Source organism: Dipodomys spectabilis, unplaced genomic scaffold (genome assembly GCF_019054845.1).
Source record: "Dipodomys spectabilis isolate Male_0828 unplaced genomic scaffold, ASM1905484v1 ptg000327l, whole genome shotgun sequence".
NCBI lineage: Eukaryota > Metazoa > Chordata > Mammalia > Rodentia > Heteromyidae > Dipodomys > Dipodomys spectabilis.
In genome coordinates this window covers 3,110,858-3,121,214 of record NW_024871004.1, presented here as the reverse complement: position 1 = coordinate 3,121,214, position 10,357 = coordinate 3,110,858, and positions in this window count along the sequence as shown.

The window sequence follows — 10,357 nt, the reverse complement described above, 5'->3', positions numbered from 1 at the left end:
CCAAGATGGCGAACTCAAGATGGCAAATTTCTAAACAAATGCAAAGAAAGCCTGAACAAAAAATCTAGCATAGTTTGGCTAGCCTTTTAGAGAGAACCTAGAATGGGTCCCCTGGGCCCAGTCCATGTCGCACGCTTCATGGAACAATACAAATAGTTGTAGAAAAGAAAGGGAGAGATAGAGAAAGTTGGACATGATTAGCAGAGAGCAAAGAGATCCTGAAAGTGAACAGACTTCTTACCATTTACCATTGCAGAGGCCAAAATTGTCTAAACCTGAGAAAAGCATAAAAAATTAGGTGCTCTCGCTATCCAGGGAGCACAGGAGGCATTTCAGAGGGGCTTCATGGCTTGGGCATGACTCGTAGCACCCTGTTAAATGTGTAGGAGAGTCAGTTTGGTGAGGGAAGGAGAGCTGACCAGGCAGAATCGATGTCCCTACTTCCCCTAGAGCACTGTAGAGAGAAATGGCCAAGAGCCCATAACCAAGCATCCTCGGGTTCAGAGGTGACCAGCTTTTCCGCTAAATGCCGTAGGAGCTCTCTGACATAGCGCCACATCAGAACAGAGATTGAGCAACAGAGAGCCATAGAGAGTAGTTTCACTCACCAGAGAAGAGAAGTGGTGTGAACGTGGATGTAAAGGCCAGAAATGGTATTGGTGAAAAGTCTCGCGTTGTGTCTCAATGCAGTTTAGTTCACAGAAAAGGGATGGTTAGGAAATTCTACCATTTCCAACTCAAAAACCCCATCTGAGTCACAGCATCATATGTAAGGAATACTAAATAGGTAGGTTTCAATCGGTAGCCTATGAAGAGAATACCACACACTATTAAGGCAAGAAAAGAAGTTTATTTACCGAACTGCTGCCCCCACCATACATGGTGGTGAAGCAGGGCCAAAAAGAAAGGAGGGATAGCAATTTGTATTTCTGTAGAAATTCATCCATCTCTGCTAGGTTTTCCTTCCTTTGTGAGTAGAGTCTGGAATAATTTCCTTATGACTGTTTGGATGAATTGGATGTTTGTTGTAATTTTTCCTGTGGTAACTCTGATAATATTGATTTGGGTCTCCTCTCTTATTTTGTTAGTTACTCTTGCTAGTGGTGCCTCAGTTTTATTGATTTTTTCTTAAAAACAGTTTTTTTGTTTTATCAATTTTATTTATAATTTTCTCAGTCAATCTCATTAATTTCAGCTCTTTTTCTGTTATTTCTTTCTGTCTAGCAACTTTAGGTTCAATTTTTTTCTTATTCTGTAGCAGTTTTAGTTGTATCATAAGATTGTTTACTTGGTCTCTGTTTCTTGATATGTGCACTGAGAGTAATACATTTGGACTGATTTCGCTGAGTCCCATAGGTTTCTTTGTGATGTTTCTTCATTTTCACTGAATTGTGGGAACTTTTTAATTTCTTCTTTAACTTCTTCTGTGAACCATGTATTTTTCAACTTAGTGCAGTTTAATTTCCATGTGTTTAAGTTTTTTCTACTTTATGTCTTGTTATTGAGAACTAGTTTGATTCCACTATGGTCGGATAGAATACAGGGTATTATGTCAATCCTCTTGTATTTGCTTAAATTCCTTGTATGAACCAAGAAATGATCTATTGTAGAAAAAGTGAAGGGGCTGGCAAGAGTCAGACCCTGCTGGTGTGAATGCCTGTAATTGTAGCTACTCAGGAGGCTCAGATCTCTGTATTCAGGTTCAAAGCTAGAGCAGGCAGGAAAGTTCATGACGCTTTTCTGGTTTTTTTCAGCACCACACCCTGCGTCATGTCTGGGGTTGTTCACCACCTTTGCCACCATGGGCTGGGCTAGGATGCTTATGCAAGCCGTGATGGAGAGATGCTCCACCCCGCCACGAATCAGGTGTTAACCAGTGCTGCTGCCTCAGGCTGGGCTAGGCTGCTTATGTGGGCCAGTATGGAGAGGCACAAACCGCCATGGGTCTGGAGTTATTCACTGTAGCTGTCCCCGCAACAGTTATCACTGCCGCCCTGGGCTGGTCTGGGCTGATCTTGTCGGCTAGTGCCAAGAGACATTGTGCCCAGAGTCTGGGTGGTTTGCCACTCCTGCCAGCTGCTACTGATGCTCCAGTTTTGTCTATGCTGTTTACACCAGCAGGACAGAGGTGCTACACTGCCAGTCTAGGGTCGTTCACCACTGCTGACAGCTGCTGCTGCTTCTGACTGGGTTAGGCTGCTTGCACCAGCCAGGCACAGGTGCCATGCCAGGAGGGTGAGGGGAATCTTCATGCGGGCTCTGTCTTCTGAGATTTTGGTTTGTATTCTATGTGCTGGCACTGGACTCTGGGAGTCTTCTGTGAGCCTTGGGATGCTTGATGGTGTCTGGTCCTTGGAGGGTCCAGAGCCAAGCCATTTAAGCAACCTGGCACAAAACACCACTTAAGTTGCTCAGCGAGGGGCCCCATCACCAACAAGGGGTGGGGGAAGTGTCTTCTCACTTTACTGTCTGTGTGGGTTTTTCCCTTTTCTTTTTTCACATTCTGTATCTCTCTGAGTAATCACCTTTTTTTTTTTGTGGGTCACTTGCAGAAACGGAGCATTGAAATCCAAACTGTATTTCGTTGGGGAGAGCTGTTGTATATTCCTGCTGTTCCATCGCCATCTTGGACCCTCCCCTTCAGGTGAAGTTTTTCTTAGGTGGCTAGTGGGCCTTGGTTACCAAAGGATAGGTCCATAAAGAGTATGTTGTAAAGCCTGCAGATTGTAGTTAGACATTTCTGTTAATATAGCCTTCCCAAATTTAGGAACCAAAGGGTGTGGTCTACCCTAAAGTATTTCAAAGAGATTAAATCCTTTAACATAGGGGCTACATGTTGCTCGAAGGAGAGCAAAGTGGAGGAGGCTGTCCATGTAGACATGGACAGTCTCTGTATTTAATTTAGTTAGTTTCCTTTGAGGGCATATTCATTCTTTCTAATGCCTTGAACTCTGAGATCTATAAATGGATTGTAAGTTCCAATTTATTCCTACAATTTTAGTTAATAATTGAGAACTTGTGCCATGAATGCAGGGCCATCTTTGGACCCCACAGCTAAGGGTAAGCCAAATCAAGGAATTATTACATGCCTCAGCTCAGCCTGAAAAAGTGTCCACTATTACTAATAGACACCAATACCGATACTTTCCAGGCTTTACCTCTGTGAAGTTCACTGTCCCTAATTCACCATCTGAGATTCCTCACATATGAATTCTTTCCATAAGTTCCAGTTTTTCAGCATTTACCTATTGGAAATTACCTACACACCTTACAAAGTATTGTCACGCTAAGGCCCCCCTGGTTTTCAGAACAGTTTTAGGTAATGGCCTCGGGAAATTTACCAGGGTGCAAATATGTACACGTAAACAGACAGAAACCTTGAGCCTGTATGCTTTTTTCACAAGTTCAGTGTTAACATTTGCACACTTATTACAACTGTTTTTGCTTCTTTCTTTAATTTTAACGACCAGTAGCTCTAGAGATCCCACTGGATTTAGAGTGAACTCCCAAGCTACCGGATCAGCTCAGATGTTTTCCTGTATCTTAGGGTCTCTAGTTTCTTTAACTCTTGTACAGTACTCTGAACCTTGGACACTTCTTCCATTTTATTTTCCTCCTTTTCTCTCAAACTTGCTTTCAAAATCTCACTCTCCTTCTCAATGTGCTCCTTAAACTGTAACTGTTTTGGCAGGGTGACAGGAGAGTTCCTTTGACTGGATAACTGCTGCTCCTTCTCACAACACCTTTACTTGCTCTTCAGCTCCTCCCTTAAGTTCACAAAGGCGCTATTGCAAGGTATTTTTCCCCACCTCCACCTGTTCCATTGGGGACACGATGCTTCTGCATTACATTTATGGCGAAGATCTCAGCAGTCTTTTGGGGCTTTTACTCTAGTAGTTTCTCTTTCTAGTTTTCCACTTCAGTGTATTTTTGTGACAGATCTTTCAACTGTTTGTTTAGCCCTTCTGTTTTTCTTCCTAATGTTCCTCCGCTTTCCCCAGTATTCTCTATCAGATCATGTGGCCCTTTAACTCTTTCTGAAGAGTAACAATCTCTTTCTTGAGCCTGATATTTTCTGTACACTTTTCTTTGCCTCATCTTCTGTGACACAGCACTTCCCTGTCTTCTCTGCTAACTACTCTTTCCTTCTCTCTCTGTTGCTTTGAATTTCTGGTAACAACTTTCAAAGCTTATAATTGACATGTACTTCAGCCTAATACATTCTTAAATCAGGTCCAGCTCATTTTTCATGTCCACGATTTCTTAATGCAGCATCAGGTTCTCTTCTTCGCCTCACTTGAGGTTAGGAAGGATGGCAGCATTGCTGTCTTTTGCTTCTGTTGGCCTGTGGTCCTCTAATTTGCCTCATATTCATCCAGGCTAATGTATTTGACTTTCATTTGATTCTGAGTGTTTTCTAGGTTCCTTTTGAGGATTTTCTTCTCATTTTTCACTCTCACAAGTTTATATCTTCAAATCTTTTCTTCAAGTCAAATAATTCTCTCTTTTCTCCAATGTGCTCATCTATGTGTTTTTAACCTCTTGGTTGGTTTTGGCTGGCACATAATGAAGATTCAGTCTGTTATAAGCCTGTTTTTTGAGATAGAAGTATATGAATTTTTCTTTCCACATTTCTTCTTAAGTTCAGAGGGCTGATTTTTAAATTGAACACAGTTGGAATTCAGAGCCCCAAGCTCCTTTGGATGTCACTCCAGAGATATGAACACATTTTCCAGGTGTTTAATGTGATTACATAACCTGTCATTTTCTATCTTTCTCCTCCTTGGACATTCCTTTTCCCACTCATCTGGTCCTAGAGGTTCTCTACTGCCATTTGCAAATGAATTGTACTGTCTTTGCCAAGGGTTTCTTGATCCCTATTCTGGTGCTCCTATCAAAACTCAACCCCCTTTCTTAGATATCACACTGTGATATCACCATAACCCACATATCACAATATTACATAACCCACCGTGACATCACAAACCTATCCTCTCATCATAACTTTTGTGACATGCTGCAATTCTAATATCTTAGGCCTTTTTGTCCTCATGATCTCTTGTTGACCTCATTAAATTTCACATATGGCACTTGATATCACAAATTCCCAGTGTCATCATGACCATGGTGATATCACACTGCCAGATTTCATAACCACTGTGACAAATTCTGACATCACAAACCTTTTAGGATTTCAATATATTTGTGACAACACATACTTTTGGAGAAACCAAAGTACCTTTGTGAACTCATACTCATTGTAAGTTAAAGGTAATTGAGAACCATCATGTCATTGTGAAATGCCCAACACACTGTAACATCACCAATCTTTTGTGACCTCATCACCAATGTAGCATCATCAACTAATTGTGACACCAAAACAATATTTTGACATGATGTAGTGAGTTGACATTGCCATGGTGATATCACTGTCCCATTGTATATTCACAAACCTAATATAACCTCATAATATTTAAAAAAATTCATGTCCATTAAGACTTCAAGCTCCTTCTGTGAACTTGTATGCACATTGTGAAATACTAGCAGTTGAAATTGGACATGTGTTTGACATATTACAAAATCATTATGACATCAAAACCTGTTGTGACCTCATCACAACTGTGTATCATAAAGCTATCATGACCGCTAAGTACCTTTGAAAACACATATGGTACTTGTGACATCACAGTTCCTTTGTGTACCCATATACTCATTGTGAACACATTATAATTGAATTCATATACGCCATTGTAACATCACAAACCCTCTGTGACCCAATCACCAGTGTGACAACACGTATTCATTATGACATCATTACCTCCTTACAACATCACCAATTTACAATGACCTCATAGCATTATGACATTAAATTGTCATTGTGATGTTATAGACACATTGTAAATGCCTATTCTCTTAGTTCATTCTATTTCAAATGTGGCATTTGGGGTGATATCAGAAAACCATTGTGATCTCATAAATATATGGCATCACAATTACTTTGTGACATCACACGGCCATGGTGATATCACTAACACACTGTGACATCACAAACCTGCCTCTTCTGTCAGGTCTTCATCCATTCCACGAAAGCTGGACAGGGTCTGAGGAAAGCTAAGTGTGGCTGCTGACCCGTTCCGCAGTCTCCCTTAGCCCAGGAGAAAATCAGATGCAGGAGTCAAGTCAAGAAGGAACTTGTTTATTAACACAGAGCAAGACCTTTTTTTAAAGCAAAAGACTGCATGGGAGGAGAGGAAATGGAACCAACCATTCACTGTAAAGGTCACACCTTATCATGCACCTAAGCTTCCACAAGCTGTTTATACATTGAATGTAAACAAATCAGGCTCTGCTCAAACAACTTCCTCTCAGGGACATCTTTGCTGCCTGTGTGCCCCACAGATTCCCCCTTTTTGTTTTAATGGCTGATACACCTCCCAGTTAGTTATCCATTTCCTCTCCTCTGTAAAGGTAATTTTAACAGGATTTCACTGGTAAGAATAGCGTTGGCCATGCAGGGGGTTTGAGGCAAGTCTGGGGGGCGAGATTCGCCAGACAAGGATAGAGCCCTTGTGCGTGATACAAGAGCCTATCCCCAACTAGCACAGTAATAAACATCAGCCCCACCAACGTTAGAAATGTCCGAAACAGTGCGATTAATTTCAGGGCATATAGAACAATCATTATCTCGTCCTCTTCAGAACATGGAAGCAGCCTGGGTATTGGGAATTCCACACAGGGGACACGGTGCATCCTCGTAGGCCCCCCACTCTCAGGCCATTCTACTATAGTCCAGAAAAACAAGGAAAATTTAAAACAAACTCTGCAGACATAGCAAAGCAATCACTGGCACGTGGTGTCTTTCAAGTAAACCAGTTCTTTGTTTGTGCCTTCAAGTGAGTACAGGGGTCAAGATGACCTTTCAGCTTTACTGTTGGCTCCCAACACCACATTTTGTTTAAAGAAGGGAACCCGCCTGTCTTAGGTTGGGTGGATCATCTTGTCTGTCTTACCCTTCATTGGGAACTTCTACAGAGCGAAGTTGAAGGCCCTATCTTAGGTTGGTCAGACTGGCACCACCTCTTACCCATCTCTGGCTGTTGTTCCTCTTGGGGGAAATTTATAACTGGCTGGCTAAACACATAAGAGGTTTGCAGTGCATATATAATGCAAGGAAGGCATAGAAAAACCATCAGCAAAAGCATTACCAGGCCAAGCAATGTCATTAGCAGTCCTTTAACAGTCAGGGGTGGGATAGCAGTCTTTGCCATTTCAGAGTCCAGAGGTGGGGCTTGAAAAGGAATATTAGAGCAGATAGCATTAGAATAAATAGCTCCTACAGAAATATTAAATGGTCCATACGTAATGACATATGTTGGTGACCAAAATGAAGGTCAAGCCACCAGGTCAAAGGGACAGCTTCTCTTGTGGAGCTATGTCTGCATTGCCAGCGTGGATCATGGATTCAGTAGCCATTGCCGGGACTGGGAGGGTCAGAAGAGCCAATAGCTGGAGTACCACAATCTGCAATTGTTAGAGAACACAAGAGCTTCTCAAGGGCTGATTGCCCTTGGGAATGGTTAGTTATCTTTCTTGCTTTCCCTCCTTTACACACAAGACTCTGACACCATAGCCATTTTTCTTTCCTTGTTGGTTAGTTTACACTTGGGCATCCTCCTATATAGAGGAAATGGGTAAAACCTTAAGGTTCCTGGCAGAGATCCAAATGGAAGCTGTCTCCTCTGTGGTAAAAATGCATCCAAATCCCCTGCCAATGGTAACTAGCAAGTCAGGTCCTCTCCATTGTTGTGTCAGGGGGTCCTTCCACCTGAATTTCATTTGGGGCTTAGGGTTTAGTTGTCCTCAGTGTTTCTGGATTCAGTTGCCCCTTTTGGAAAACTTAAAATGTTAATGGTAAACAAAGCTATCTGTAACTGTATATGGGGGCTAACTCCCACTTTTTGTTTTAGTAATTGCTCCTTAAGACATTGGTGATTTCTTTCTATAATTGCTTGGCCTTGGGGATTATAAGGAAATCCTGTAGTATGATTAATGTGCCATTTGTCAAAAACTCTGACATTGCTTTACTAACAAAAAAGGGTCTATTATCGGTTTTAACTTGTGTTGGTAGACCCAAGGTGGCAGAGCATTGAAGAAAATGTGCTTGTGAATGTGTAGTTCTTTCTCCTGTATGTGCTGTGGCCCAGCATGCTCCTGAGTAGGTATCTATAAAGACAAAGATATTTTTGAACTTACCAAAGGCTAGGAAATGAGTAATGTCTGTTTGCCAGGATTAAGGCCTTTGGGATTACCACTGATGGTTGTAATGGGGGTACTTTTATGAAGGGCTGGCATGTTTTGCAGGTATGTACTATCCTTTTGAGGTCCTTTACAGGAATCTGAGGAAATCTATGTTGAAGATCTCTCCAGTTAATGTGGGTGAAATCAAGCAAACAGGTAGCCTCTTTTAAGGTTAATACTTGTGGGCCAATAGCTAACTGGTCTGCCCAATAATTGCCTAGGGATAAAAACACAGGAAGTATTGAATGCCCTCTCAAATGTTGAATATGAATAGGGGCTCCTTGACCTTCTAATAGACCCTTAAGGGTAACCATAAGAGGGGAAATAGGGTTTTCATCCAGCTTAATATGTGCCTGGGGAATATGGTGGAACAAGTCAATCATATATAGTATATCAGAATACAAATTAAAGGTTTTTTGAATGTCCTGAAGGGCCATAATTACGGCTAGCATTTCTTTATATTGTGCTGACCCTTGACAAGGTTGAAATCTTTGTTGGCTCGGGGTCTTTTGTTGCTCTTCAAAGGCTGTATTTAAAGAGCCTGCTTTCCCTCCATCAGAAAAAAACATGGAGGGCACCAGAAAGAGTCGTAGGAGAAAACAGAGAAGGCATTTTGAGGGGAAGTCGCCATAACATGACAGTCCATTTGGATGGCCCATAATGGCAGTCAATTTTGCCTAGCAACCCCTCCTCAGAGAGAGAGCAAGACGAGCATTGGCTCCAGTGAGCCACACAACGTCTACCATATGAAAAGGAAAAGCAGTTGAGGGTCGAGGCCATAATGTCTTTGGGCTTGGGTCCTTCCCTTGACAATAGCATCTGCAAGTTGGCCTGCCTGAGAGTACATGCTAGGTGTGGCCCCCAGGGGAATATGAACCCACTCTAATGGCTCCCCCCTTTGAGTTAAAACTGCAGAAATCAGTGTAACACCTGCAAACAACCAAAGGAAAATGGGCTCAAAAATAGATTACCCCTTCAGGTAAACTTCATCCAGGGCTTTTTGGAACTGCAAAAATATTGCCCAATGGCTGTCTGAAATTGTAATAACTTCTTGGGGCATTCTGCCTTTAGTAGAGCAAATAAAGCACAAGACTATCTTTAGGGAGAGGAACAAATGCCAACAGCCAGTTGATTTCCCCTAAAAGGCTCTGAAGTTGGGTTAAGTTCAAAGAGGCTGGAATGTCCAGCAAAGGTTTAAGGGAGCTGGCCTGAGTCAAGGTAAGGTAGGACACGAGCACCTTAAAAGGAGGTACCTTTTGAATTTTATTGAGGGCTATGGTAAACCCTCATTTTTAATATGAAGAGAACCTGGGCCAGAAGGCCCTCCAAGCGGCCCCTGTCTCGGTGCCTCAGAATTATATCATCCATGTAGGCATAGCCAAGGGAGGTATCTGAACCCAGCACAGGCCCTAAAAGTGTGGCAAAGTATTGTTGGCAAAAGGCTGGGCTATTGGCCATTCTCTGTGGCAGCACCATACATTCAAACCTCTGATCAGGCTGGGAAAAATTAAGAGAAGGTGTGGAGAGCCGCGGGAGCTGCGACCAAAGACAGCTCGGCCGTAAGGCGCGGCCGCAAAAATGGCGTGGCCACATGGCGCGGCTGCGACCAAAGATGGCGCTGGCTCCCGCCTTCCATCTTCCCGGTGACGATCGCTCTCTGTAAAAAACAACTCCTTATATGGCTATGACTTGGCTCCTAGTTTGCTTCCGTGTTTGCAGCCCTATCAATATATGCCACGTGGCGCTTCGGGATTGGCCATCCAGGAGGCTTATAACCGGAGTGTGGGGGCGGAGGGAAGGAGAAGCAGGAAGAAGCGGGCAGAAGAAGCGGGAGAGAAGATGTTGTAAAAGGTCCTGAATAAACCCCCTGAAAGAAGAACCTGTTGTCGCGTCATCCTTGCAGGTCGAGGCAGTCGCGACAAGCGGCGCCCAACGTGGGGCTCGACGGGATTCAGAACTTTCAGCGGTCAGGGGGTGCACCTGTAAGTCCCCAGGTAAGAGGGGATCCGCGATAAAAGCGGGAGGGATTTTTTGCTCTTCTCTGTAGACAAAGAGAGAG